The sequence below is a fragment of the Pleurodeles waltl genome, chromosome 4_1, assembly GCF_031143425.1.
Source record: "Pleurodeles waltl isolate 20211129_DDA chromosome 4_1, aPleWal1.hap1.20221129, whole genome shotgun sequence".
In the NCBI taxonomy this organism is placed as follows: Eukaryota; Metazoa; Chordata; class Amphibia; order Caudata; family Salamandridae; genus Pleurodeles; species Pleurodeles waltl.
In genome coordinates, this window is record NC_090442.1 from 595,818,608 (window position 1) to 595,846,291 (window position 27,684).

Genomic DNA, 27,684 nt, shown 5'->3' on the forward strand with positions numbered 1-27,684 from the left:
GGGCTTGGACTTAAGCCGGAGTGACAACGGTAGGAGACTGTTTTGAAATGAGCACCCTCATGCTGATGGAAGAGCTATGCGAGCGGTATGACCTGCCTAGTGGACAATTTCTCACCTACGAGGCATTGGTGAGGTCATACACATTCTTATGGGGACAGAGAAGAGAGGAGCCCCACAACATCCAGTCCTTCAGTTACTGCTCTCCCTTGCCTCGCTGCAGCAGTAGGTGACATGGTTGTACAGGGCGCTAAACGGCATGGGACGGAAATCATTGGCAACCGTAAGGAACCGATGGAAAGGCACCCTGGGGCATGACATTCCTGACAGGGAATGGGACAGAATGTTGGCCTACCCCAAGAAAAGTCCCCACAGTACACAATTGAAATATGTGCAATTCAACATCCTACACAGGACTTACTTTACCCCGTATAGATTACAATCATATATGGAGGGGTGGGCACGGGAGTGCCCGAAGTGCCAATCTCCTGATGCAGATTTTACTCACATGATGTAGGGATGCCCGTTACTTAAGGTATTTTGGAATTCAGTCCTGCTTCACCTCCATACAGCTGATGGATGCCCTTTGCCTTGCACGATTGAAACCTGTCTCTTGGGACTTTTTTCTCGACCCCGGAGGCAAAGGGTAGGCACTCGATTTATAGAGTTGGCGCTTGCATTAGCCAGATGCAGGACTGCGCTGGCATGGAAATCACGGATAGGACCGATAGCTGAAACATTGGCAAAGGATGTTACTACCTGGGATGAAACCGAGGAAAGCATACTCTGCAGAGACAATGTCATTGCGGGATAATGGAGAGAGATACTAGAGAGTTGGGAACTCCCGGTTGATGATACAGGTTTGGAACACACTGACTAAGAGGACGAAGACATGAACCATGACGATTACCCATATGTTACGTACAAATCATAAACAACAAAATAACACCAGCTCAGACATTGAATGTAGAATAAGGTATTGTGTATAACATCACTCCCCTCCATAACCATGATATGATCACACCTGGGAGCCCGATGAGACTAGATAGCTCCCCCTGACAGTGATCAAAGTCCCAACCCCCCGAGACTTTCTTGTTTGTTATGTTCGTTAACAACTGTTTCTTCATGTTTACTTAAAATCTCCCGATTCCCTCCTGTAAATGGCATCCATTCAGAGTCCCACAAGCCTCGAACATAGGTTACATGTTGTATTCACGCACGTGAATGGAATGAGTGGAATTGTCAGCACGCGAATGGAATTGTCATCGCATGCTCTGTGATGACAATGACATTCCGGAGGGGAGGGGGATTGGAGGAGAGGCAGTTGAGAGAGATGGTTGAGGACGGAGACGCTGGTGTAACCTTCGCAGCGTGTTTGTATTATACTTCTGATCTGGAATAAATCGAGTTAAAGACTCTTCACGTTATCGGTCTTTACTTACACTACAACATATTTATGGCGACGAGTGACGAACACCAGCGATCTGGAAAAGAACTTCAAACAAACACGGGCGAGAGGTGATTACCGGATCCACAGCATACAACTTACTGATTAGGTGTTGGAAGGTACTGTTCAGTAATTATTTTGTAAACCTTGGCGTTGTGAATTGTGGCATGAGGACCTCACCCTGCGTTAACAACCCTGGCACCAGGCTTAACGTGCACGCGTACCTTCATTGAGGCATTGGTTGCTGGGATACTATGCGACGCTAAGCAACGTTAGAGACGCGCTTCCTGCACGGGGAACTGTTGCTAGGAAACAAGACGCCTAGCAAACAACGAGAAAGCTTTCAGCACGCGTGTGTTGCGTGACGAACATATTACTGAACGGATCTTGTTTATTGGAATAAAATTAATTGGTAGAGAATTACTCCACTTATCTCAGAATGGCCACGAATAACCAAAGCATAATACCGCCACCACAATTTTTATCACAACCAGGATCTCCATGCATCCCATGGGAAGAGTGGATCGACATTTTTGAAAACTATTTGGTGGCACTTGATGGACAAGACTTAAGACCTACTAGAAAGAAAGCAATTTTACTCAGTGCCTTAGGTCAAGAAGGTCAACGTATATTTAAGTACTTACCTTCCATAGTTCAGCAAGAAGATCAACAACAGATGGATGTTTTCACGGAAGCAGTGAAGAGATTGGAAAAACGTTTTGTGAAAGAATTCAATGTTGTTATGACTAGACATAAATTTTATACACAACCGCAACAGTTGGGAGAAAGTATTCACGATTTTGTTTCCAGATTGAGGGAACTAGCTACGAAGTGCCAATTTGGAACAATGACTGATGAGTTAATTCGTGACCAATTAATTGTACAATGTCGCAGTAAAAAAAACGCAAGAGAGACTGTGGGCAGCGAAAAATCCCACCCTACGAGATGCTATAGAAATTGCTAAAGTAGTTGAACAATCTGAGTATTGTATGAGAGAAATGGAGAGGAGGGAAAAAATAGATGCTACCAATATGAGTGCTAATGTTAATGTGAATGCGGTGAACAAAGTAGTTTATGAGGATAATGAAGTATTAGCGGGTGCAAGCTCTACACGCAAAAATATGAGCAAGACCGGTATGGGTGGGAAATTTGAAAATAGACCGTGTACGAGATGCGGTAGCAAATATCATAACTCTGAATGTAAATCTTGTTTTGCAATAGGAAAAGACTGTATGAAGTGTGGGAAGAAAGGCCATTTTGCACGTATGTGTAAGACCATGTCCAACAAATATAACGTAGGTGTGGTGAGGAATGATGCTGTTTGTGAAGAAGGACGTGATAGAGTATTAGCATTGGGGGAGTATTCCGCTGGATCCCCGCCGACACCAGAAAAACCGTGACCCACGCCCTCGTCACGAGCCGCCTGGACTACGGCAACACCCTCTACGCCGGGACCACAGCCAAACTCCAAAATCGCCTGCAACGCATTCAAAACGCCTCGGCCCATCTCATCCTCGACATACCTCGCAGCAGCCACATCTCTGCACACCTGAGACACCTGCATTGGCTCCCAGTCAGCAAAAGGATCACCTTCCGACTTCTCACCCACGCACACAAAGCCCTCCACGACAAGGGACCGGAATACCTCAACAGACGCCTCAGCTTCTACGTCCCCACCCGCCTCCTCCGCTCCTCTGGCCTCGCACTCGCTGCTGTCCCTCGCATCCGCCGCTCCACGGCGGGTGGGAGATCTTTCTCCTTCCTGGCGGCCAAGACCTGGAACTCCCTCCCCACCAGCCTCAGGACCACCCAGGACCACTCCGCTTTCCGGAGACTCCTAAAGACCTGGCTGTTCAAGCAGCGATAACCCCCCTTTTTCCCCTAGCGCCTTGAGACCCGCACGGGTGAGTAGCGCGCTTTATAAATGTTAATGATTTGATTTGATTTGATTTGATTTGATAGTGTGGCATCACATAAGGATAAGCCTCCGAGACCTACAGCGAATTTTATGATAAGAGGCAAAGGAGTACAGCTGATGATTGATTCTGGGTCAATATATACTATTTTACCTAAAAAACTATTTTTACAAGAGTGGCCAGCTGTCAGTCTTTTGCCCAAAGATATTAGTCCAGGTGGCTATCAGGGAGAGAAAATTGACATCCTGGGATTTATGTGGGCTAAAATTGAGTTTGGGAAAAGACATATCAATGGGAAAGTATATATAGCCGACAGTGGTCCACCAATCTTGGGGTGGCATCATCAGTATGACCTTGATATTAAGATTGATCCACGAGCCCAGGAGAATGTTATGTTGGTGAGTAGTGATAGTGTGGATAGAATTTTGGAGGATTACAAGGAAGTTTTTAAAGATACCTTAGGAGAACTTCATGGCTATGTATATAAGATTAAGGTGAAGAAAGATGCTATCCCAGTTCAACATAGGTTGAGACGAGTACCTGTTTTGGCTCGTCAAGAAGTGGGGAGGATGATTTCTAAAATGGTACAGGAGGGTATTATTGAGCCAATAGAAACTTCCAGTTGGATTTCTCCGGTTGTAATTACTGGAAAATCGGATGGAAGTCTCAGATTTTGTGTTGATCTCCGCACACTCAATCAGAACATCGTAGTGGACAATTATCCATTACCCAATATCAATGAGTTAATTTTGTTGCTGCAAGGAGGGAAGCATTTCTTCAAGCTTGATCTTAGAAGCGCGTATCATCAGATTAAATTGCATACGGAGTCTAAAGAGCTTACGGCTTTCATTACTATGGAAGGAATTTTCCAATTTACGAGGATGCCGTTTGGCCTTGCATCGGCTGCAGGAGTCTTCCAAAGGTTGATGACAGGATTGTTTAAAGGGGTAGAGAATGTTATATATTTCCAGGATGACATTCTGGTATTTGGAGACTCAATAGATAGGCATAATGAGGTTTTGAGGTGTGTGTTGGATAAGATCAAGAGTTCTGGGTTAACATTGAAGAAGGAGAAATGCAGATTTTTAGTGAATGAGATTGAGTATTTGGGGTATACATTGTCTGAACAAGGTGTTAAACCAAAGAAAAATGTGCTGGATGCTATTGGAAATGCACCCCCCCTCAGGATAAAGATCAACTCAGGTCATTCCTTGGTCTAATAGAGTACTATTCAAAGTTCATACAAAATTTTGCGGACAAGACAGAGGAATTAAGAAAATTGTTACGTAAGGGACAAAAGTTCGTGTGGGGTGTGGAACAAAATATTGCATTTCTGAATATTAAGAAAGAGATGTGTGAGGCGCAAGTTTTGGTTCCATTTGATGTTAATGCTAAAACATTGGTTACGGTTGATGCGAGTGCCATTGGTTTGGGTGCAGTGTTGTCACAAATGCATGGCAATGCAGAGAGGACAGTGGCATTTGCTTCCAGATCATTAACCCTCTCGGAACGTAATTATTCCGTCATCGAGAAAGAAACTTTAGCTGCAACCTGGGCGATGGAGTACTTTAGAACATATGTGTGGGGGCGCAAGATTATTCTTCGCACCGACCATAAACCTCTATTGAGGATATTGCTACCAGGAGGGGTGGGCAAAGTGTCAGCTAGACTGGCCAGGTTGGCATCACGGTTACAGGAGTATCAGCTTGAGGTACAGTATATTCAAGGTTGGCGTAATGTTAGAGCGGATTGTTTGTCTCGCTTGCCACAAGATTGGCAGGTGGTGGATAAGGAAGGTGTGCAAGAACGTGAGGAAGAAGGGGCAGTGGCGAGTATTGAGGATGCGATGGAGTGTTCTCAAGGTGCAATTTCCCAACAGGAATGGTGTAAGTGTATGGAGAGTGACATCGCCATGAAGGGGGTGGTTAAGTTGATCAAAGAGGGTGGTATGAGAGAAAGTGCTCTTAATGTTCGTATTCGCCCTTTTGTGAAGGTGTTGGAAGAATTATCATTGACTAAGGATGGGTTTGTTTTGAGAGGGGACAAGTTTGTGCCTCCTGAAGAGTTAAGGATTAAACTATTTAGGTTAGCCCACGAAGGCCATTTGGGTCGGACATTAACTAAGAAAAGGTTGAGGGAGCAATTCTGGTGGCCTGGGCTAGATGCTGATGTAGACATATGGGTTGAGAACTGTAGTGATTGCAAAGAGGGTGAAAAGAGACTTAAAGTAGGGAAACAAAGTGTGGTTGGGTCGATACCTGACCCTGGGAAAGGGTGGCACACAGTGTGCATGGACTTCATTGGCCCACTTGGGGGAGTCAGTCAGGATGTTAGGTGTGCCTTGGTCATGGTAGATGTGCATTCACGTTGGTTGGTTGTAAAGTTTTTAAGGGATATTACCACCACAAACACAATTAAGGCAATGAAAGAAGTGTTTTTGGAAGAGGGGTGTCCTGCAAAAGTCATCACTGACAACGGTACGCAATTGACGTCGTTTGAAATGGAACATTTCTTAAGGTCATGTGGTATTGACCATTCTTGCACCTCCTTGTACAACCCCCAAGCAAATGGAATGGTGGAAAGGTGTAACCGTATGGTGAAAGGCATTATTCAGATGGCATTGAATAGCAGGAAAAATGTACAAGAAATGGTCAATGATCTAGTTTGGGCCTATAGAACAACTGTGAATGGAGGAACGGGGGAAACACCTTTTGTGTTAATGAGAGGCAGAGAAGCTGGGACAAAATTTAACCCTGTATGGATGAATGAATTATTTAGGAAAGTTGAAACACATGTGGATGTTTCACTTCCTGTACAAAAAAATGTGAAGGTGATTGAAGTTGGGGATTTGGTGAAAATACGATCAGGAGGTGTGTGTGGGGGTCTTACAAAATTTCGAGGACCTTGGAAGGTGAAGGAAGTTCATGATTTCCATGTAGTATTGGAGAATGGTCAACGTTGGAACAAAAGGAGAATAGCCTTATATTGCAAGGCTGGTGGAAGCCATGGTCCTGAATGGGGAAATGGAAATGTGGGGGGCTGTAATAGTTTCTTGTTTATGTCAGATGAGGAATTGACGAGGAGTGATTGTATGCATGATGAGGAACAATTATCGAATGGTTTGCATAGGCCCCCTACTGTTGATTTGCATAGGCCCACTTCCGCCATTAACACTGCCATTAGGGGCTGGGTCCCAGATGCCGGAGGATTCCGGCTTATTTAAATGAATATGTCATGTATTGTGATGATATCTAGTGTGAAATCAAATGCACTATAATAGGGTGTATCATTTTTATTCGTATCATTTTTATTCGTTTTCATCTTTATTGTAGTTTGCTTTAACATTTGTTATTGTAGTTGTATTGCGTTTTCTCTTTTGTTTTGTGTAAAGGGAATGGATATGTTGTATTCACGCACGTGAATGGAATGAGTGGAATTGTCAGCACGCGAATGGAATTGTCATCGCATGCTCTGTGATGACAATGACATTCCGGAGGGGAGGGAGATTGGAGGAGAGGCAGTTGAGAGAGATGGTTGAGGACGGAGACGCTGGTGTAACCTTCGCAGCGTGTTTGTATTATACTTCTGATCTGGAATAAATCGAGTTAAAGACTCTTCACGTTATCGGTCTTTACTTACACTACAACATTACACAACTAATTAATATGTAACATACCATAGGCAATCCTAAATTACAGACTGAAGGGAACCACACACGCACGTACAAGGCAGGCACTCCAAGCCCCACAGCTAATAGGCTTGTTGGCAGACGAGATACCTGAAAGATGGGCAATTTAAGACAGAAACATTAAGTATACATGGTCTGCACACAATGTTACTACTTGCAAAAATGTACGATTTCAAATTTGAACCAATATGGCTGTAATGTGAAAATACTGTGCTCTTAAAAGTGCCACTAAAAATATGTTTAAAAAAAACTACAGTGCTACGTGGGCACATCACTTCCCCTGGCTTTATCGTATATTTTCCACTCTCCTCAGCACCACTGCAGGCCAATGTTTCCAGGTCTCTGGCCACTTCCCTGTGTGTAGGAAAGCAGTACTGGAACAACTGAGTCAGTAAAAGGGTCTGGGTGTGTCATACAAGCCGAAATGGGGTTAGTAGGTGTCACACTACTCCTGAATCAGAGAAAAGGGTCTGTTTAATGGTAAGAATATAAAATCTGTACGCTGCCACCACTGCTTAATGTTGAGAACCTAAGCCATGGACAGTAGTCCCAGTGTCAGATAGAGGTCACCAGCTTCTGAACCTCATAGTTAGAGGACATGCCTTGGATTCAGCATGCATGCTGGATCAACAGGCCACCTGGGACAAATACAGGGGGTTATTCTAACTTTGGAGGAGGTGTTAATCCGTCCCAAAAGTGACGGAAAAGTGACGGATTTACCACCAGCCGTATTACGAGTCCATTATATCCTATGGAACTCGTAATACGGCTGGTGGTAAATCCGTCACTTTACTGTCACTTTTGGGACGGATTAACACTCCTCCAAAGTTAGAATAACCCCCACAGTCTGAAAATCAGATCAGACATTACTTGCAATTGGGTTACATGGGTAGGGGTACCCACCCTTTTACCATACATGGAACATTCCTGTTCCAACAGAAGCTCCTCTCAGGTCTGACTACCCAGAACCTTACTCCACTATTGGAGAAGTCTGATGGGCAGATCAGCAAAACTATCAGGAAAGTCTACATGCATTCACATGCTGGAGTTCAGCTTTGTGTTCCATAGTGAAATCTAGGTGTTGTAGAAAAATAGACCTTCTCAAAAACTAGAGATTTTCACCTTTCAATGTCATCAACCACTTGAGCTGCCTGTGATCCATGTGGGCTACAAACGTGTACCAAACAGGGCCTCCGCATGGCCAACACTATTGCAAATCACCCCTCCTCAAGGGCAGGTGACTTTCTTTTCTAGGAAGCAGACTGTAACTAATACATGACACTATATTCTCACTGCCAACTTCAGCAAGTGGAGCCAGGTTCTCTCAAGCTTCCTTGTGTGAGTCGTCACTCTGTACAATTAATGGCTAACTGTAGTTAGGTGCCTTCAATGTAGGTGCATTGCATAGCACACTATCAGGTCCTGGAATGCCTTTCAACGCTGTGCAATTCATATCAGTCCTTTAGGCTGCTTCATAGGCGTTAGGGCTGTTAAGGGAACAACTTGGGACCCATAGTCGACCACACAGTTCCTGTATCATTCTGGGAGTCCCAGGAAGGCTCTCACTTGTGTCTGGGCAGTGGGAATCTCCCTTTCCAACATCTTGGAATTCAACAGGTGGTTCTTCCTATTGCCTGCCTGACGTCCATGATAGACCTTAGAGGAACACCCTAGCTTGCATTTGGTTGTCTTAATGGTGACTTTTGCCCCACCCCTGATAGAACACATTTTACCAGGCACTATAATGTGCCATGGGCCCTTTTCAGTCCAAAAGGCTTGGCCATAAACTGATTAATGCAGACTTCACAAATGCATTCCATGATGGTGGGATCTGGCAACAACCAATGGACAGATCAAAGTCCCCAAAGCAGTAGTTCAGAAATTGCGAGTGGTTCCGAATGCGGCTGCCCGCATGTTGCTATCAGTTTCTAGGAGGGATTCAGCCAGGCAAGACCTGGCGGATCTCTACTGGCTTCCCGTTGCTCAACGAGTTAAAATCAAATTCCACCCATTCTGTGCCAGCTCGTCAACCCCTACTCTCCCTAAAGGGCCTTAAGATCTTCTGACAGGCCATTTGCTCGTCATACCCACTATCAGAAGAGCTAGAAGTGGTGGAGGGTCTTTCAGTATCAATGTAGCCAAACTGTGGAACTCCCTCTCACTTGCCATGCATGCCACAAACTAGGATCTTTGCTTTTGCGAATCCCTCAAACCTTGGCTTTTTACAAATTAACTTGGTAGTCAGCATTTCTTATGGGTATGGCTTCTGGTTTCAACTAGCATTGGGATGCCTTCTGGTCTCCATGCGCTTTAAATAGCATAGCATTATTGAACATCAGCCAGTAGATACAACTGGTTATTTGCCCTAGCCTTTCTTAAGCACCCTTCTCACTGGTGCCTAATACACATACCACAAGTGTGGGCCAATAAGCTAACGGACCTGTTCCATATTGAATAAAACTGTATGATGATAGTGGAGAGCATTGTGCAAGCATTGATTACTTTGCAGCGTTAACTGACAGATCTTGTTTTTAGAATTAACAGCAGTTGCTGAAACCTTTTGTCACCCTTAGCTAAGCTTTACCAAATGGATTTCCTGCTTACAGCTCAAGTCTTGTGTGAGGAACAGTAGTAAAAGCTTTACTGAAGTCCATGTAAATTACAGACAATAGTCTGTCAATCCATTTCTGTTCACAAGGTAAATTAGATTCTGTGACAAGACACATAGGCTCCTACTTTGCTTTCTCTAAACATTACTGCCCAATAGCAGCAAAGAAAAATGCATTTGCAACTTCCCTTTGAGCAAATTACAGATCCCAAGAATGTTGTAGTAAACATAAACAAAATACTGTAGCCAATAGACACCTTTCTGCCTTCTATAACATCATTTAAAAATGGATCGCCTTCCTCTTTTCTTTGCTGCTCATCAATGAGATAAGTGCTTTCAATACTTATAACTATTTTCTGGTGGCTCTGCATGTTTGTGGTGACATAAACAATGTTATTGATCCTAGTTGAGAGTTGATAAACATTGTCAGGAACAAATGCACTGCATTGTCCTGCACTGGACAGTGAGGCCATATTGTCTGAGGAGGGCATGGAAGCCACACATGATTGTAGCTGTTTCATTGGTCCTACTTGGCCACACCACTTAGTGGCTTAGGCTTCACAAGAGCCTCAGGATTGGGAAGCGATGGAATGCTTGGCTGCATCTACAATGTCTAAGGAGATCACACAGTTTTCAGCATTTATAGCACACTGATAAAAGCCCAATTATCACTGAAGAAGGTTTTCGGGAGGAGAGGTTTTTGACAAGGTCAGTCAAGACTGGAGACATTTGGCTGCGTAGGGATTTGCAACAAAAAGGTCCCAGGAAAATCAGTAAGCTCAGTAATGGCATAATAAGAGACAGGCTTCACCACTGTTCCCATTGAGGGGTGATGGTGGCCTTGCTAGATTGTGGACATGGGGCCAATAGGTCTTTAAACAAAAAATCTTCAAGTGGGTCATGCACCTGGATTGTTGTAGAGACAAGGAAACAGATTGGCACAGTCCACCAACAATTGTAGTACAATCGTTCAAGATGGCTAGGTGTTGCATGCAGTAATGGATTATCATCTGGGCTTAGTTGCCGGTCTGTATCTGTCCTGAAGGCTCAGGCTGATCCCAATCAAGTTCTGACAATAAGGTGTTTTGCAACTCAACAGAAGTTTGACATTGGGAACAAAAAGTGGCTATTTCTCCTACAGACACCTCTCTGACAGGACTTGACACCCCTCTGACAGGACTTATTCAGTAATTTATTCTTGGTGTCTAAGAAGGAGTCCATAGAAATGTGTCCAAGTATACATCTTTGGGAACTCAATCAGTGTATATATAGTCATTTGTAAATGGGGGATATATACCTCCTCAGGGACATCCTCTGGTAAGGACGTGCTCTAAAGCTCGAAAATACATAGCTCACATTTTTCTTATCTACCGTTTAGGATGTCTTCTGCCTCAAGGAGTTTTACCAAATCACTTAAACCAGTGGTGGCATTCTTGGGATCCAGGGGTGCCAGAATGATTAGATACCTGGCAATATGACATTCATAGCTTGAGACGAGATCGACCATTGCAACTTCATTGTTGCAGGACCTGGAAGATCAGTGCTGGTGCCTTCTCAATGAAGAGGATTCCTGCAATTCACAGTAGATTTGAATTAGGCAGCTTTGAGATTACACATGAAAAATATGCGGGTGCAAAAGGAGATACTGAAGGATATAGCATATCCACAGATCTCGTTGAGCACTCTAGCCAGAATTGTGGGGAAACTGTATTCCTCAATTCAAGCTATCTTTCCTGGGAATCTTGGAGAAAATTCTCCATCTTTGGATGAGTTAAACACAAATTGGATACCATTGTGTGAAACACCAAGGCTGAACTGGAATGGTGGCTTTCACACATGGAGGATTGGAATGGTTGGGCTTTCTTTGGTAACAAGGCAGACAGCTGTTAAGGTGGGCACCCTTTGCAGTAATAGGGCAACAGGAGGATTTTGATCATTTTGGTTGAGTCAGGTGCTGAAACTCCATATCAACTCTTTGAAGTTATTAGCAGACTCCTTTGGGAAAAAAAAATTGCTAAAGACACAGGGGGTCATTATGACCCCGGCGGTCGGTGTAATAGTGGCGGTAGTATCGCCAACAGGCTGGCGGTACATACTGCCATATAATGACGTTGGTGGTTTGGCAAAAGCCAAACTGCCAATGTACCACCCCGACAGCCACAGTGGTAATGAACGTCAGGCTGGAGACTACAGTCTCCAGCCCAGCCGCCGTTCACTAGGCCGCTCACAGTAATATGTCCCCACCCACCACCATGGTTTCCGTGGCTTTTATACCGGCACGAAAACGATGTCAGTAGGCACTATCAGTGCCAGGGAATTTGTTCCCTGGCACTGATAGGGGTCTCCCCTGCCCCCCTCCGCCTCCCCAGAGTCCTCACCCACCATCCCCCTCCCCCTTCCGTCCCCCAACATACACACACCTACACACACAGACATACACACGCATACACACACATACCCACATTCACCCACGCATGCATACATCCATGCACATACACACCCACACACACTGACATACATACAAGCACACGCATTCACACATCACAACATACAGGCACACTCGTATTCATTCATGCGCACACGCATTACACACGCCCCACAACCGCATGCACGCACACAGACACAAACACACACAACACCCCTCTCCCCTGTCGAAGCACACGACTTATCTGCTTGCAGGGGGTCCTCTGGCAGGAGACAGGACGTGGCGCTGCTGCCAACAGCAGTGTCCGCCAGCAGAACACCGCCAGACTGTATCATGGATCATGATACGGTCTACAGCGGTCTAGTGGCGTGGCGCTGCTGCCGGCAGCAGCGCCACCTTACCGCCATCAGACTTCTAGGCGGAATTCCGGCTATGGCCATAATATGGTGGACGGTAGGTAGCCACAGCGACAGTCTTTTGGCGGCCGTCACCGTGGTGGTAGGTGGCATTTACCGCCTATGTCATAATGAAGGCCACGGTCTAGTGTTCATATTTTTGAGAATAGATAAAGTATCAGTGTACAATATATCAACCATGTGAAGGGCATAAAGTCTACCATGCTGACATTTCTGTCAGACCGCTGAATTTCAGTAATAGTGGAATAGATGCCAGGCCTTAGCAGCTATGTGGAAGAGTAGCTGTTGTATCATTGTGCAGATCTCAAGCGCTGGAAATCGGATACACTAATAGCACAATGACTTCAAGATTGCTGGGGTCGGATCAGTTAGATCCGGTTGCATCCAGACTAAAGTTTCATATGGACCACTTTGTTTAGTTGAAAGCCCGGCCTGGAGGCTCTGGTAGTAGACCATTTCCTCCTGAGATTGATACATCAATTAAATTATGCTTTTCTTGTTTTTTTGTCTCTGAGAAAGGTTACGCAGGCCAGGAGATAGGCAGCTGAACTGATTATGGTGACACCTTGGTGGAAATCCCAGGCTTGGCATTAAGATCAGCTGGAGCTATCGGTGCACTGCCAACACTATTACCCCACAGTAAGAAGCTAACCCTTTATATGGTATGTGGATACCGTAAAAGGATTCAGGGTTTCCCCAGTGAGTCGACAGGGCTTGCTATGCAATCCCAAAGTGCTCTATTTATGGTAGTGTGGTTGAGCAGCCTCAGGCTTAACAGACAGGAGTGCAAGACTTGTACACATACACACAATAGTCAATAAATGAGACACATGACTCAAGAAGGAGAGCCACACCAATTTATAAAAATAGGTATCTTTATATATGTTTAGGAATCAGAGACAAATCATTCAAGTAAGTGTGTTTTTAAACAGGAATTCTTTTCACTTAGGAAAGTGGACAGAGTGCTATTTCTGAGTTCTGCAATGTTAACTTATGGCAGGAAAAGCAAGTTCTGCAAAGAGGTAGAGTACAATGACTTACAACACCAAAAACCATGAGTTAAGGTGAATAGTGGGCAAGATCTACAGCTGCACCCACAGTATACCTTCAGCAGCACAGGGGCAGCTCGGTGCGGAGTGCAAGACAGCGTTCGGTACCCAATGTGTTCCTATGGGGATTGGTCATTATGAAAAGGGGCTGCAGGCTCTGGCCAGGATGCCAGTTGGGCTGAACCGACAGTGGGGCTCAGGCCTCACGATGGTCAGGTAGGCACCTTTGGGCCTCTTCTCCATGGCTCACGGGCGACAGGTGCAGAGTTGTCCTTAGGTGTAAGTTTTTTATGACCGGAGCGGTCGTGGTGGTGGGGGGTGAGCTGCGTGCAGAGGCTGTAAGTGTCGTCAGGGAGTCCAGGAGGGGTGAAACCATGATGGACTCGGACTCTGGGGGGCTGGGGAACCTTGTTGGCAGCAGTGGTCCACTTCAACTCGAGTTGGAGATGGTGGGTGCAGTGGTGACTTCAGGTGCTGGGCTCTGGTGGTTCCAGAGGCTTCAGAGATCCTTCTTTTGGAGTTTGGTGGAGAACAGGTCCGTTGTTCACAGGAGGTCTTGAGTCTTTTTCAAAGGAAGGCAAGCAGTCCTCCTGGGTTTCTGAAGTGACAGATGCAGGATGAGTCGACTTTGGTTCAGATTTCGACGAGGGATGCAGACAGGCCGGTGGGGTTGGTACAAGGTCAGATGCTTCTTTTTCCTCCTCTTCTGCTGTCGCTTGTCTCCAGTGTATTTGGTCTTTTTACGTCATCAGGATCTCCTTCTCTGGTACCAGAGGTCTCTCCCATCCCTCCATCACAAGACAAAGTGGCCCCCTTACAGGATTCCCAAACAGAAGTTCAACAAGGGAAAAAACTACTTCCTTCTGTGGCACCTCCCTGTAAGCAAAAAGCAGGCACGGAAGTAAGATACTCCATCTCCTTCTGAGGGTTTCAGGGTGTCCACCAATCATACCTTTCCATGTCTTGTTGAATCTTTCAACAAGGCTTTTGGTTTGTGGGTGATGTGGGCTAGTAAACTTGTAGGCCACACCACATTCAGCCCACATTTGTTTCACGTAGCCATACATTAGGTTTGTACCTCTGTTTGACACCACCTCCTTTGGAAAGCCCACACTGGCAAAGATACCAATGAGGGCCCTAGCTACTGCAGGGGCAGTAGTAGTCCTCAGGAGAATTGCGTCAGGATACCTGGTTGCATAATCCACTACAACCAGTATAAATCTGTTTCCTGATGCTATTGGAGGGTCTAGTGGACCAACAATATCAACCCAGATCTCTCAAAAGGAATCCAAACCACTGGATGTGGAATTAACGGGGCCTTTGCGTGGCCACCTGTCTTGTCACTGGCTTGGCAAGTGGCTCAGGAGTTACAAAACCCTTTGACCTTCTGGGCCAGTAGAAATGGTTCACTAAACTACTCCACATTTTAGCCTGGCCAAGATGCCCAGCTAGGGCAATGTCATGGGCCAATGTAAGGCAAAATTCTCTAAACTGCTGAGTCACTACCACTTTCCTAGTGGCACCAGGTTTGGGGTCTCTGGCCTCAGTGAAAAAGAGTTCCTCCTCCCAATAGGCCCTGTGGGAGCCACTAACATCTACGGTCTTCTGATCAGCAGCTTGCTGTCTCAGGCCTTCAAGAGTGTGACAGGTCCTCTGCCCCTGGCACACATCTTCCTTAGAGGGTCCCCCAGGCCCAAAAGCTCTGCTGTGTAAGGCCTAAGTTCCTGAGACTCAGTACTCCTCTGGGGCTGACAGGTCTTCTCCCTGAGGAGAGGGTACCTGATCTGGTATCTGTTTGGAAGCTGGTTTCCCAGACTTCTTGTCCTTTCTCCTGGTAGGTTGGGCAATTATTCCAGAATCCAGCTCTACTTTTTACATACACCCATTCAGGTATACCCAGCATAGCTGCAAGGGTCTTTCTTTCAACCTCAGCCCATGCTGAGGACTCCAAATTATTGCCTAGCAGACATTGTGCAGGGATTGCAGGATATACCACCACTTTCTTTTGGCAGTAACTCCTCCCCATTCTAAGGATACCATCGCCATTGGATGTACCTTAGCCTGATCATCAGCGTTGAGGACTGTATATGTCTCGTCGGTCAAGTACTGATCTGAGGACACCAGTTGCTCAGTCAACATGGTGACACTGGCACCAGTGTCTCTCAGGGCTTCAACTGTAACCTCATTATTATGTGGCTGTTTTTTGTATGTCTCCAGATTAGTGGGCCAGACGGCCAGGGTAGCTACATCCACCTAACTCTCTGAAACTAGAGTTGCCTCAGTGGGTTCACTAACATGGTCAGGACCTACCTAGAATCCCATCTGGAGACTTATCACTGCATTTACTGTAGGTGGACTAGAGGCATTATTTTTATGGGGACATGTAGGATCCGCAGTTCGGTGTCCAAGAGCCTTGCAGTCATGACACCAAGCCTTTTTAGAATCCCAGTTTTTACCTTTGTTCCCACCCTTGGAATGGGAAGAGTCTGGGGCCCACCCTTTTGAGAAGAGTTTTGGGGGCCTTTAGAAGACTGTTTGTTTTTCTCTTTTGCTTGGTCACCATGTTTCCCTTGGGAGGGCTTTTTGGCCTCTTTCTTATGATCATCCCCCGTTCCCCCCGGTAGTTTTGGTCACCCTTGTTTTGACCCAGTGGTCTGCCGTCTTCCCTAACTTTTGAGGAGAAAGTGGACCTAGGTCTACCAGGTACTCATGTAACTTCTCTTGAACACATTAACTTAACAGATGCTTTTCACAATTACATTATAAAACCCTTCATAAACATGCATTTTGTGATCTTTTAGCCAGCCACCTAGGGGCAGATTTAAGGAAAGTAGTGCTGCACCCAGTGCAGCTCGAATTTCCTTTCGTCCCTTAGTGCCCCCTACCACCACCACGTATGCGCCGTATCTAAGATACAGCACACCAGGGCGCAGGGTAGTGGGCAATAGCATTAACATTTTTGACGCTATTGATGTACTGTTCAGGGTTAGCGCCAAAACTTTGGTGCTAATACTGAACAGTATATGGGGGCCCATTGTAAACAACGGTGGGACCCCTTTTAACGTCTGATCTGAGCAGGAGTTAAAAGTGCCCAAACAAATGACCCTAAGAAATCTCTTTGATTTCTTAGTGCCATATTTTTGGTCCCCCTAACAAGGGAACGCTTCTTTTGCATACATCATGCCTGGCGCAGGCATAACATAGCACAAAGGGTTACAAAGTGACACAATGCATGCATTGTGCTACTTTGTAAATATGGCGTGGGGAAAAGACCACCTTAGCGTCAAAAAATTACGTTAAGACAGAGTTAAAGTGCCGCTAGGCCCTCTTAAATCTGGGCCCTACTGTTTTCACTGAAAAGTCTACAAAATCTACCCAGTTCTGACTCTGGGTTTTTGAGTATCCCTGAACCTGATCCTGTACTCCTCAGTGGTGAGTCCCAAGCCGTCAATCAGGGTATCCTTCATGAGTTCACATGACTCAGCTTCTGGCTCTTTCAATGTCAGGAGTCTATCTCTGCATTTACCAGAGAACACTTCCCAAACGAGAGAGCCCCAATACTTTTGGCTGACCATCCTGGCTCTAAAAGCTCTGTCAGATGCTGTGAATCGTTTGGTGAAATCAATACCTTCTGAGTATTTTGGGACAATCCCTTTGGGTTTTTTAGTGTCACACATGTCCTCCCTAGTTATGAGTTTGCCGCCACCAGAGATAGGCCCATCTCATCTTTTTCCTATTTTATAGCTAAGAGTTTAGCCTTTAAGGCTATCCTCTTGGCTGGGTTATGAAGATCTGCATCTTCAGTATGTAAATCTTGCTAGAAGTATTCTCAGTGGAGGTATTGGCTGAGGGGGCAGAGCTGGAGTCATCTTTGACTTCCTCCACTTTAGTATTTTCCTTCTATTCCCCAGTGGGGGGATTTCTACTTGCCAAGGCCTTATTGTTCTCTGCCAGCAACTGCTGCAGATAGGCTTTTGTGGGTTTAGGCCACATGGCACGTTTCTATACTTTACAGAGCTCCTTATGCTGTGGTACCTTAAGGAGCTGATAGGGTGCCAGGTTGAGTTCCTGGGAAAGCCTATGCTCAGACATGGTGTTTAAAGTTGTTGGGACCTTTTGAAAAGACTTACAAAAAAATGATAACTACTTTTCTAAAAGACCAAACTTACTATACTATTTTCAATTCTAAACAGTTTTGCAAAGGGACTTAACTAAGATCCTATTTTAAAACAATTTAGAAAAAATCAAAAAGTACTTTACCAGAGGCAATTTTTGGATTCCTCTGTGGAATCACTTATCAACTATGTGGTACTTCAGATGTCAAGTATTGTATTCCAACCGATGCACCACCAATGTAGGAAGCTGGCCCTTTATATGGTATGTGGGTACCGTGTAAAAATTCCAGGGGTTCCCCAGTGAGTGGACAGGGCTTGCTATGTAATCCCAAAGTGCTCTATTTAGGGGTAGTGTGATCTATCAGTGTTAGGCTTAACACAGAGGAATGCAAGACATCTACAAATACACACAATAGTCAATAAATAAGACACATGACTCAAGAAGGAGATCACACCAATTTATTAAAAAAAGCAGGTATCATTATATATGTTTAGGCAACATGGAAAAATTATTCAGGTAAGTATGTTTTTAAATGGAAATTCTTTTCACTTTAAAAAGTGGAAACAGCAATTTCTGAGTTCTTTGATGTTATCCTATGGGAGGAAAAACAACGTCTGCGAATAGGTAGAGTACAGTGATTTAAAAGACCAATCTCCAAGAGTTAAACTGAGTAGTGGGCATGATCCAAGGCAGCACCCACAGTACACCCACAGCAGCACAGGGGCGGCCAGGTGCAGAGTAAAAATCAGAGTTTGGTGCTCAATGCGTTTCTATGGGGATCGATCACTGCGAAAAGAGGCTGCAGGCTCTGGCCAGGAGGCTACAGGCTGAACCAACAGCAGGGCTCAGGACTCATGATGCTCAGACACAGGTAGGCATCATTGGTTCTCTTCTCCATGGTTCAGGGGCGACAGGTGCAGAGATGTCCTTAGTTGTCGGATTTTTCTGACTGGAGCAGTCGCAGTAGAGGAGGGCTGTGTGCAGAAGCTGCAGATGTCGTCAGGGAGTTCAGGAGGGGTGAAACTACAATGGACTCAGACTCTGGACAACTGGGGGGCTCTGGTCGGCTGGGGAACCTTGTTGGCTCTGGTGGCCCACTTTAACTCGGGTCAGAGACGGCAGCTGCAGTGGTGACTTTGGGTGTCGGGTTTGGTGGTTCCAGAGGCTCCAGAGTCCCTTCTTTTGGAGTTTGCTGGAGAACAGGTCCCCTTTTAATGGGAGGTCTTGAGTTGTTATTCGAAGGCAAGTAGTCCTACCAGATTTCTGGAGTCACAGCTGCAGGACGAGATGACTTTGGTGCAGATTTCAAAGAGGGATGAAGACAGGCCGGCGGGGTTGGTACCAGGTCAGCTGCATCTCTTACTCTTCTTCTGTTGTGGCTCTCCGGTGTCCTTGGTCATACTAGGTCATCTGAGTTTCCTATTCTGGTACCAGGGGCTCTCCTAAACACTGAATTTAGGGGCGTTAGGGGTGTGTACGGTAGTAGCCAATTGGCTACTGACCCTTTGGGTCACTACGTCCCCTATATGAACACTTCCTGTGGGAAGTGGACATAAACCTGTCCCAGAATTCCTAGGTATGCCATCTCAAAGATGGCTAACTCTGAAAAATCATGTTTTACTTCACAGTAGCCCACCTTAGGAGTGGTACTAGCCTGGAGGTGGCACATCTACATAAGTAGATACTTTTTCCACCTGTCCAGGTGCCGAATGGGTTCTGAACAGGGGGGTGGCTTCATTTCCTGTGAGGGGAGCCAGATTCACATTTCAAAGGTGGCAGCCCTTTGAGGCTTGCCACCTTAGGAAGGCTAATCAGAATCTGATCCTATGGGAGGGGATGTTACACCCCCTTCCCAGGCAGGCTTTGGTTCTGGGCCTCCTGACAGCAGAAGGCTCTCACCCTAGGGGGGCAGAATAGTGTCTTGGGGGGCAGGCAGGCAAAAAGCAGTCCGTGAGCACACAGGAGGCTGGTAGGTTTTCAGGAGACACCTCAAAGGTGCCCTCAGGGAGCATGTGTTGGTAAATTCAAAAGTGACATCAGTGTAGGTCCACCAATACGAGATGTTTGATACAAAACATCCCTATCTTTAGTGAAGCCATCATGTAGCTGGGGAACCCGTATTGATCAGTGCCCACCACATACATTTAAAATGACTTCCCGGGTCACTTACTATGTCTGAGAATTGACAACGACTAGCAGGGGCATATCTGCTCATGCAGACATGCCCTCACATGTAATATAATGCACCCTGCCTTAGGGCTGTAAAGCCTGCTAGAGGGATGATTTACATATATTGCATGCAGTATTATAGGACATGGCACAAAGTCTGTGTGCCATGGTGTGTTTTCACTTTTGTCTGCACCGAGGCAAGCAGCTTACAATAGTAGCCTATCATGTGATTGGTGAGGGGTCCCTTAGGGTGGCACAATTTGGGCTGAAGCCCCTTCTTTAGTACCTCAGGCACTGGGTACCAGGGGAACCATTTACTAAGGACTTACAGAGGGTGCTAAAGGATTTACCAATTGGGGAAACAACTGTGCAGTTTTTGGGAAAGATCTCTGGCACTGGAGACCTGGTTAGCAGGATCCCAGTGCACTTTCAGTCAAAATCACATCATGTAATAGGCAAAAAGTAGGGAGTAACCATGTCAAAAAAGGCACTTTTCTACACCCACGGCTATCAATTTTAAAGTATTCAGTGGTGCGTCACAGTCCTCAGGTAGAGCAAGACCTTCTAAGGTTTAATGCATGGAGGATCTCAGGAAACAATGAGTCACAGAAGTCTTTCGGAGCACGCTGAGAAGTCCATCAAAAAAAGCTACGCTTCGGACATGTATAAGAGCTGTGGATCAGCCTGTTAGGTGGTCCAGATGGTTATGGAAAAGAAATTGCATTCTGCTTCAACCCCTGTAATTTATGTTTTAAGGTTTGTCTCAGAATTGACTCAGCAAGGCCAGGCATATAGAACAGAGAAATTCTTGTAGGCCAGCCATTTCGGCAGGTCATGCTTACATAGTTGAAGCTCCAGGGGGACTAGCATACGGTATGTAGATTACTGAAGGTGTGCAGTGACAACTTTCTCCAGAACTATGTCGCAAGTATCTATGGGATGTATACCAGGTGTTCCAATTATTCTTTAAAATTTATCAATAAAGGAAATGTCTTGTTTCATATACAAGTTTTGAGGTCTAAATATAGTGGGTCGGTTATTTATCCCAGATGGGAACTACTGTTGTGATTTCAAAGACAGCAAAGCTGAATTCTAGGTCGATCTCATACATAGCATTTCAGATGTTTCGGTAAGTATAAAGTCACAACTAAGGCGCTGAAGCCCAGAGGGTTTAGTTAGGTACTGTTTGCCATTAGGTCCCCATTTCAATTGCCGGCTTTTTACAATTTGACATCTTGGGTCAAATGAGTTGAGGCTGAGGTGAAGGCCTCAACGTTTGAGGCTCACTCAGTTAGAGCTGCAATGGTCTCAAATGTTTTCCAGGTTAGCACACGTTAAAAAGAAAGCAGTAGACTGGTCAGGCTCCTAAAGTGTTACAGAAGCTTTGAAGTAGCATAATAGGAACCTCCTCGTCTTGCCACAGAATAGATATTTTCTGGACAATGTTAAAGAAAGTGTAGATGGTTTTAAAGACTTCTAGATGAACTTTACCCCTTTTGTGAGAAAAAACAGGGATGAGGAATTCAGTCCATACACTTAGAGAGTTTATCTTATGGCTACCTAGTTATGTTTATTTTCTTTATTTATTTAATGTGGTTCATTGAATACAGAGTTAAATTTCTTTTTTCTCTGGTGCCTATCTGATTTTGATGAAGTGCCTTTGTGTCACACATGTGAAGTATCTTGTATCACTGGTGACTGTCATAAGACAGAATGAAAAAGCGACTGAAGATGAATGTTATTTCTGTTGGTGTTTCAGAGACATCAGAAGTCTCTACAACTGAGAAAAGAGGAAAGGAGTTGTTAGAAATGGGGTCTCTAGTTGGAAGTCAGTTTACACCCTATCCAGTTAGGGACCCTACCTCTAGTCAGGGTGAGTGAGTCACATACCTAAGATAACCCCTGCTCACCACCCTAGTAGCTTGGCTCAAGTAGTCAGGCTTATCTCAGAGGCAATGTGTAAAGTATGTGTACACACACACAGTAACACATTGAAAACACCACAAAAGCACTCAACCCCAGGTTAGAAAAATAGCCAAAATGTATCTGAGCTGAACAAGACCAAAATGACAAAAATCTAACATACACAAGTAGAGATATCACTTTTTAAGGTTTAAAAGAGTCTTAATCCTGAAGAATCAGTGGTTTTATCCTTATAACACACAGTACCTTGGATGCGTCAAGAACAAAGACGGTGCGGGCCACAAAGGAGTGATGCGTTGGAAAAGCAAGCGATGCGTCGATTCTTTTCCTGCCAGATGGGCGGTACGTTGATTCCTTTCCCACCGGGTTGGAGATGTGTCAATCCTTTTCCTCGCAGGAAGGGCAATGGAGCGTTGAAAAAAAATAACGCGGGCAGCGTTGAAAAAAAATTACGCCCAGGAGTGATGCGTGGAAAACCCGAACACACGGCAAAGATGAATCCATGCAGAAGTAGGAGATGCGTCTAATCCGTAGCCGCGAGACAGGTGCTATGTCGATTTTTCTGCCGCAATCTCCCGGTGAGTGGATTCTTCTTAAAGTCAGCAGCTTCGAATTCCAAGGGCCCAGGGACTGGATTTGGCACCACTTGGCATGTCAGGACTCTCTGCAGAAGAGCACACGCACTGGCAGATGAAGTCTTTGATGTCTCTGAGACTTCTTAACACAAGGCAAGCTCATTTGAAGCCCTTGCTGATGAGCAGTAAAGTTGGGAGGAATCAAAATTCTCACTTCATTGGCTTTAGTAGAATCTAGACTATCTTCAACATTGTTCAGAAAATCTCTATTTGTCTTGCATGACTTTTCCCAAATGGAATCATGTGCCCCCATCCAGTCACCTGTACTTTCTAATGATTGTTCATTTACTTTTAAGTAACTCAATTTATTTATTCTACACTGACATCAGATGTGCTTAATCAGCTACAGAGTTGAGAGTCTGAAGACATCAAAAGGTCTGATTTAGATTTGTGTTCACATATGACTGATTTTGCCTTCTGTGGAATCCAGATTTACTCTACAGTAATAGAGGCCTTAGGGAGTGATGTAAAGGGCTGCCACATAATGAGATGTAGCTCAAATACCAGCATCAATCATTTCTTTAAGGCAAAGTGATTTTTGTGCTGAGGTTTGGAACAGGGGCAGCTCAGAGACTGCATTGCATCATGTATTGCAAAGCACATGATAACCTATACAAAGTGAGCATAATAGGATAGGAACAGCGTAACAATTCCTAGATTTCAATCCACCACTCTGTATGTTAGAGAAAAATGGTATCATTATGTGGCAAGAAACATCCACTGCCACTTATATTCTGCGACTTGCCTGTGGCATTTGTTGTGTAACCATACTTGTTGTGTGAGAGACCACAGTGAACAATAGAGAAAAGGGTGCAGCACTGGACCACGCAGTGGACATTCCAAAAGACACAGAAGCGGAGGTGACACAGACAGTGACAGGAGGTGTGATGCAGCAGCGTACAGAGCAGGCAATCGAGCTGCCAACCTCCTATGTCGAAGCCTAGGGACAGACTGCAGCAGTGGTGATTCGGGGGTTGAATTCCACACCATCCCGTCCCAGGTCCCTAACGTCGGTCTCGACTTTGGTCCTGGTTTTGACCCCAGCTGGTTGGCCCACACCGGTGTGACTGCAAACTCACATCTGCCATGAGGATGCAAGATGAGTGGGGGAGTGGACACTTGGCCCCAGTCCCCCAATAGGGGGCCACGTCAGCAGGGGTGAGAAAGCAGCAGATGGGGCTGCGTTTAGATCGCATTGTGGCATGTTGCCCCATGCCCCCTATTCTGTTCCTTCTTTCCCCTCTCTACCTTGTTACATATAATAAAGGAGCCCGAAGGAACAGACTGCACGGACAGCAGTCTTTTAATGTACTTCTTCCACCAGTCTTTTGTGAGGAGGTGCTTCGAGCTGGCTCCCCACAATTGGAACTTGAAAGGTGTTGAAAGAAGTTGTTCACTAGCCTCTACTTTGGAAGCTATGCATTCTTTGCCTTGTGGCAACTGTGCTACTGTTCTACTGTTAACTACTGTTCTCAGATGATAAGGTGACAGTAAAGGTAACAGTGGGAGCTGTGTTGATCTACAGGCCTGGAGGCCACGGAGATCGATGGAAGGCTTACGGAAGCAGCCAGGGTGTGTGTGTCACGATCTTCCTTTATGCTTTTGCCCCTCTTTTTTGTCTCTCTCTCACCCTCTCCCCACCTGTTTCCCCCATTGTACATGGGGTGGCTGGTTTGCTGGTGTTTGGGGTGCTCTTCGGTTATGGCCCTTGCTAGTGTTGCCTTTTTCCTCATGCTGCTGAGGCGGGGTAAGTTGGGGTGAGGTGCTACAGCAAGGGAGTCAAGCAGAGTGTGCACTTGCTGGCATAAATGTGGCAGGGTACATTCAGGGGAGGGTACAGTGGAGTGGTTGTGGTGGCATTCATTTGGGGGGTTCAGCTGATGGCCCAGGTACAGCTTGTGAGGATCAATTAGACCTTGGAGCCCGTTGGAAGATGGCACATTGAAGCTGGGTGGATCTTTGCTGCTATTTGTGATTTTACATCTACACCTGCACTCACAACACATTTTGAAATATATATAAATGCTTGGCTCTGGAAACTGAAAGTATAGTTAAAACTCATGTTAGGAAAGTTGGGGTGAGGTGCTACAGCAAGGGAGTCAAGCAGAGTGTGCACTTGCTGGCATAAATGTGGCAGGGTACATTCAGGGGAGGGTACAGTGGAGGGGTTGTGGTGGCATTCATTTGGGGGGTTCAGCTGATGGCCCGGGTACAGCTTGTGAGGATCAATTAGACCTTGGAGCCCGTTGGAAGATGGCACATTGAAGATGGGTGGATCTTTGCTGCTATTTGTGATTTTACATCTACACCTGCACTCACAATACATTTTGAAATATATATAAATGCTTGGCACGGGAAACTGAAAGTATAGTTAAAACTCATGTTAGGAAAGTGCGGAGGGACTGCTAGAATGACACTTAGGAGGTTATGCTCTAGTAGTCTGATTGCTACATCTACCTCTTCTGCCTCTACTTCCTCTCCCAGTAGCCTCTAGATGTTAAAAAAGTCCATCTTTCGAAGGAAGTCACAATTGTCACATTTATCCTTCAATTTTGAGCTTCTTTACAATGCCTGGTGATGAAGAAGGAAAGGGAGAGCTGGCCACCGGTACGGCGAAATCTGCTGATACAATTTCATATTCTTTATTGGTAAATAAGGTCTCTTGCTGCCAGGAAGCTCATTCTAGGCAACATTTACAACCTCCCTCTTTGCCTAAGGCAAGTTTGCCTTGTGACTCTCCTAATGTAATAGAAGTAGGTGAAATAGATGCAACAGGTTCCAATAACAGGGAAAGTGGTCCATGTGGGGAAATCGGAATGGACTCAGTGGATGTTGAGACTTTGGCCTCTGGTTCTAAAAGCCTTACTTACCTGCAATTTGGAAGCAGTTTGTATGGTACTCAGGAGCCGGCGTTCATTATTGTTCAGGTGGATTATTAGAACCCCCGTCGTGGGCAAGATGATTTACCAGTACCAACACTTGCCCCAAATATGAAAAATTCGAATGGTTCTCTGCACGATAAGTTTAAAGGTGCCCTTGGTGTACCGGAAGACTTTACTTTGCCAGACATTGATGTCTTTAAAGATAAGAGTTTGCAGAGGGAGGCTTGTGGGATATCTTCTGCTGACTCTGGTGGGAATCAGGTTTTGACACATATCCCAAGTCGTCAATCTTAGCCTTCTCTAAGGGCCTTGTCATCTATTTTAGTGAATTCAATAAACAATGATTTGGTTTTATTTTCCAGGACCCAAGGGGTTGTCCAGCCGTTCAATCCTGAAGGGGTAGGTAGGGAAAACGCTCCATCTGAAATTATGTTTTGCTTAGAAAAAGTGTTATACTCCATTCTAGCATTGCTAGAAAGGTCAGTTTCTAACACAGACCATATATTGGAGGTATTGTCACCAATTCTTATGGAGATTCAGCACCTTACCTCCCCTGGTTTATGTCCAGTCCAGGGATCAAAGTCAAGAGAGGTAAAATCGCAGGCCACTCTGGTTAATTCAGTGGTTAATGGTGGGCTAAAAAAACTTGGAATCCCGGTGGGCAGGCCTAATGTGTTGAGGCTTTTTCCTCCTCCTCTGGGGGAAACAAATGGGGAGATTGGGGTCAAACAAGAGGAAGACAATGCGTTTTCTTTTGAATATTTATTTTAGGGACATAACCAGAACGAGCAAGAGGTTAAAATAGAGATACTTCTTTCTGTTTTTAAGATTTGTTTAAAAAGTGTAAGCCCTCTTATGGGTGATCCTTCCTCTCATATTTGAGCTTCTGTTGTTCCTACCAAAGTGCCATCTACTGGGGATCTACAGGCAGTAAGGGACACTGATAGGAACCACAGGGGAACATTCTCGAAGGGAAGGGGGAAGAAGAAACATCGGATTTTGAAACACAGACCAAAAAAACTAAGGTGTGCTGTTGTTATGGAGGAGTTGGTACCCCCGATCACTTAATAAATTCTGATATATTGAACAAGGTTCCCTCAGATCACTTGTTAAGCCCTGAACTATTGAATAATGCATCTTTACATTTCAGCCCGGCTACTAATCTGGTAGCTCCTTCCAATGCATCAGAGGCACTGGTCCCTAATATTTGTGCTCAGAGAAAGGAGCTTTCCCTCAATAATGGAGTGATTAGCCATGGCTTGCAGGATGGTTTAGTTGACATTTCTCATAATGGTAAAGTGGAATAGTCAATTGTGGTCCCAAAGGGGTGGATACGTGGTCTAGGGGCTCCCAAGCGGAGGGGTAGAATTCTGTGTCGACTGCCCTGGCTTCGTCTTCGGGGGGAAGGCTGTGTCAATATGCACCTAAGTCAGTTGGGACTCCTAATGGGGCGGTTCAACTATTTTTTCCATCATTATCATTAGCCCCTTATCATGGCTCTGGGACTAGGCCTGGTAATCCTTCAGGGGGTCTTGAAATAGGGTATTTTTCGGCTGTATTGGACTTTGTTTCACAAGTAAAGACATTGAAAATGTCTACATTAATACCTGTGCCCCCTTGTACTAGTGCGAGGATAACGTTTAGTTTCAGGATCATTGAAATGCTAATTTGAGAGAATATTGATTATGTTTGGAAAAGAGGGATTGACGTCCTTCTTGCTGAAACAACTAATGCATCTACCTGTGGCAGTTTCATCCTGGACCACCAGAATGTCTCAGTAGATGTGATACAGAGGAGGGGGGTCCCTTAATCTAAAGGACATTACTATCTCAGTAGACAGAGGTAATCAGAGGAGAGTGAAAAGTGTTGTGGAAAAGGAGGATGTAGGAGCTTGGGATTCGGTGGCAAAAGATGAGTTATCTAGCTGGGGTAGGTTACCTTGTACCTTGAATTTGGTCTAAATATACCTCAAAGCTCCCGGAGTGGCAGAGGTAACAGCTTGGATATCTTGGAATATGGCAGGCCTCCATCAGTTAAATGTGAAATTGAACTTTGTAGTGCAATTTAGGCCTTTTATCATTAGTCTTCAAGAGACCTGGACCTGTTTTGATTTCAAGTGTGAAAATTATTTTGTCTCCTTTTTACACGCAGAAACTGTCATAAAAGGCCATGCCAGTGGAGGAATGCTCTGCTCTGCAATTAGATTAATTGGAACCCAAAGGTATTTGGTCGTTTTTCCAAACTGTGCATCTGTTTAAATCTAGCCTTGTCCAATGAGCAGGGTGGATTATCACCTTTTTTGCTCGCAAATGTGTATATCCCCTGGGTATGATCCATGATACTCTTATTGACTCTATGCTACAATTCATACATCGCATTAGTCCCCTGGAGGATTTCCTCTGGTCATTTTTGT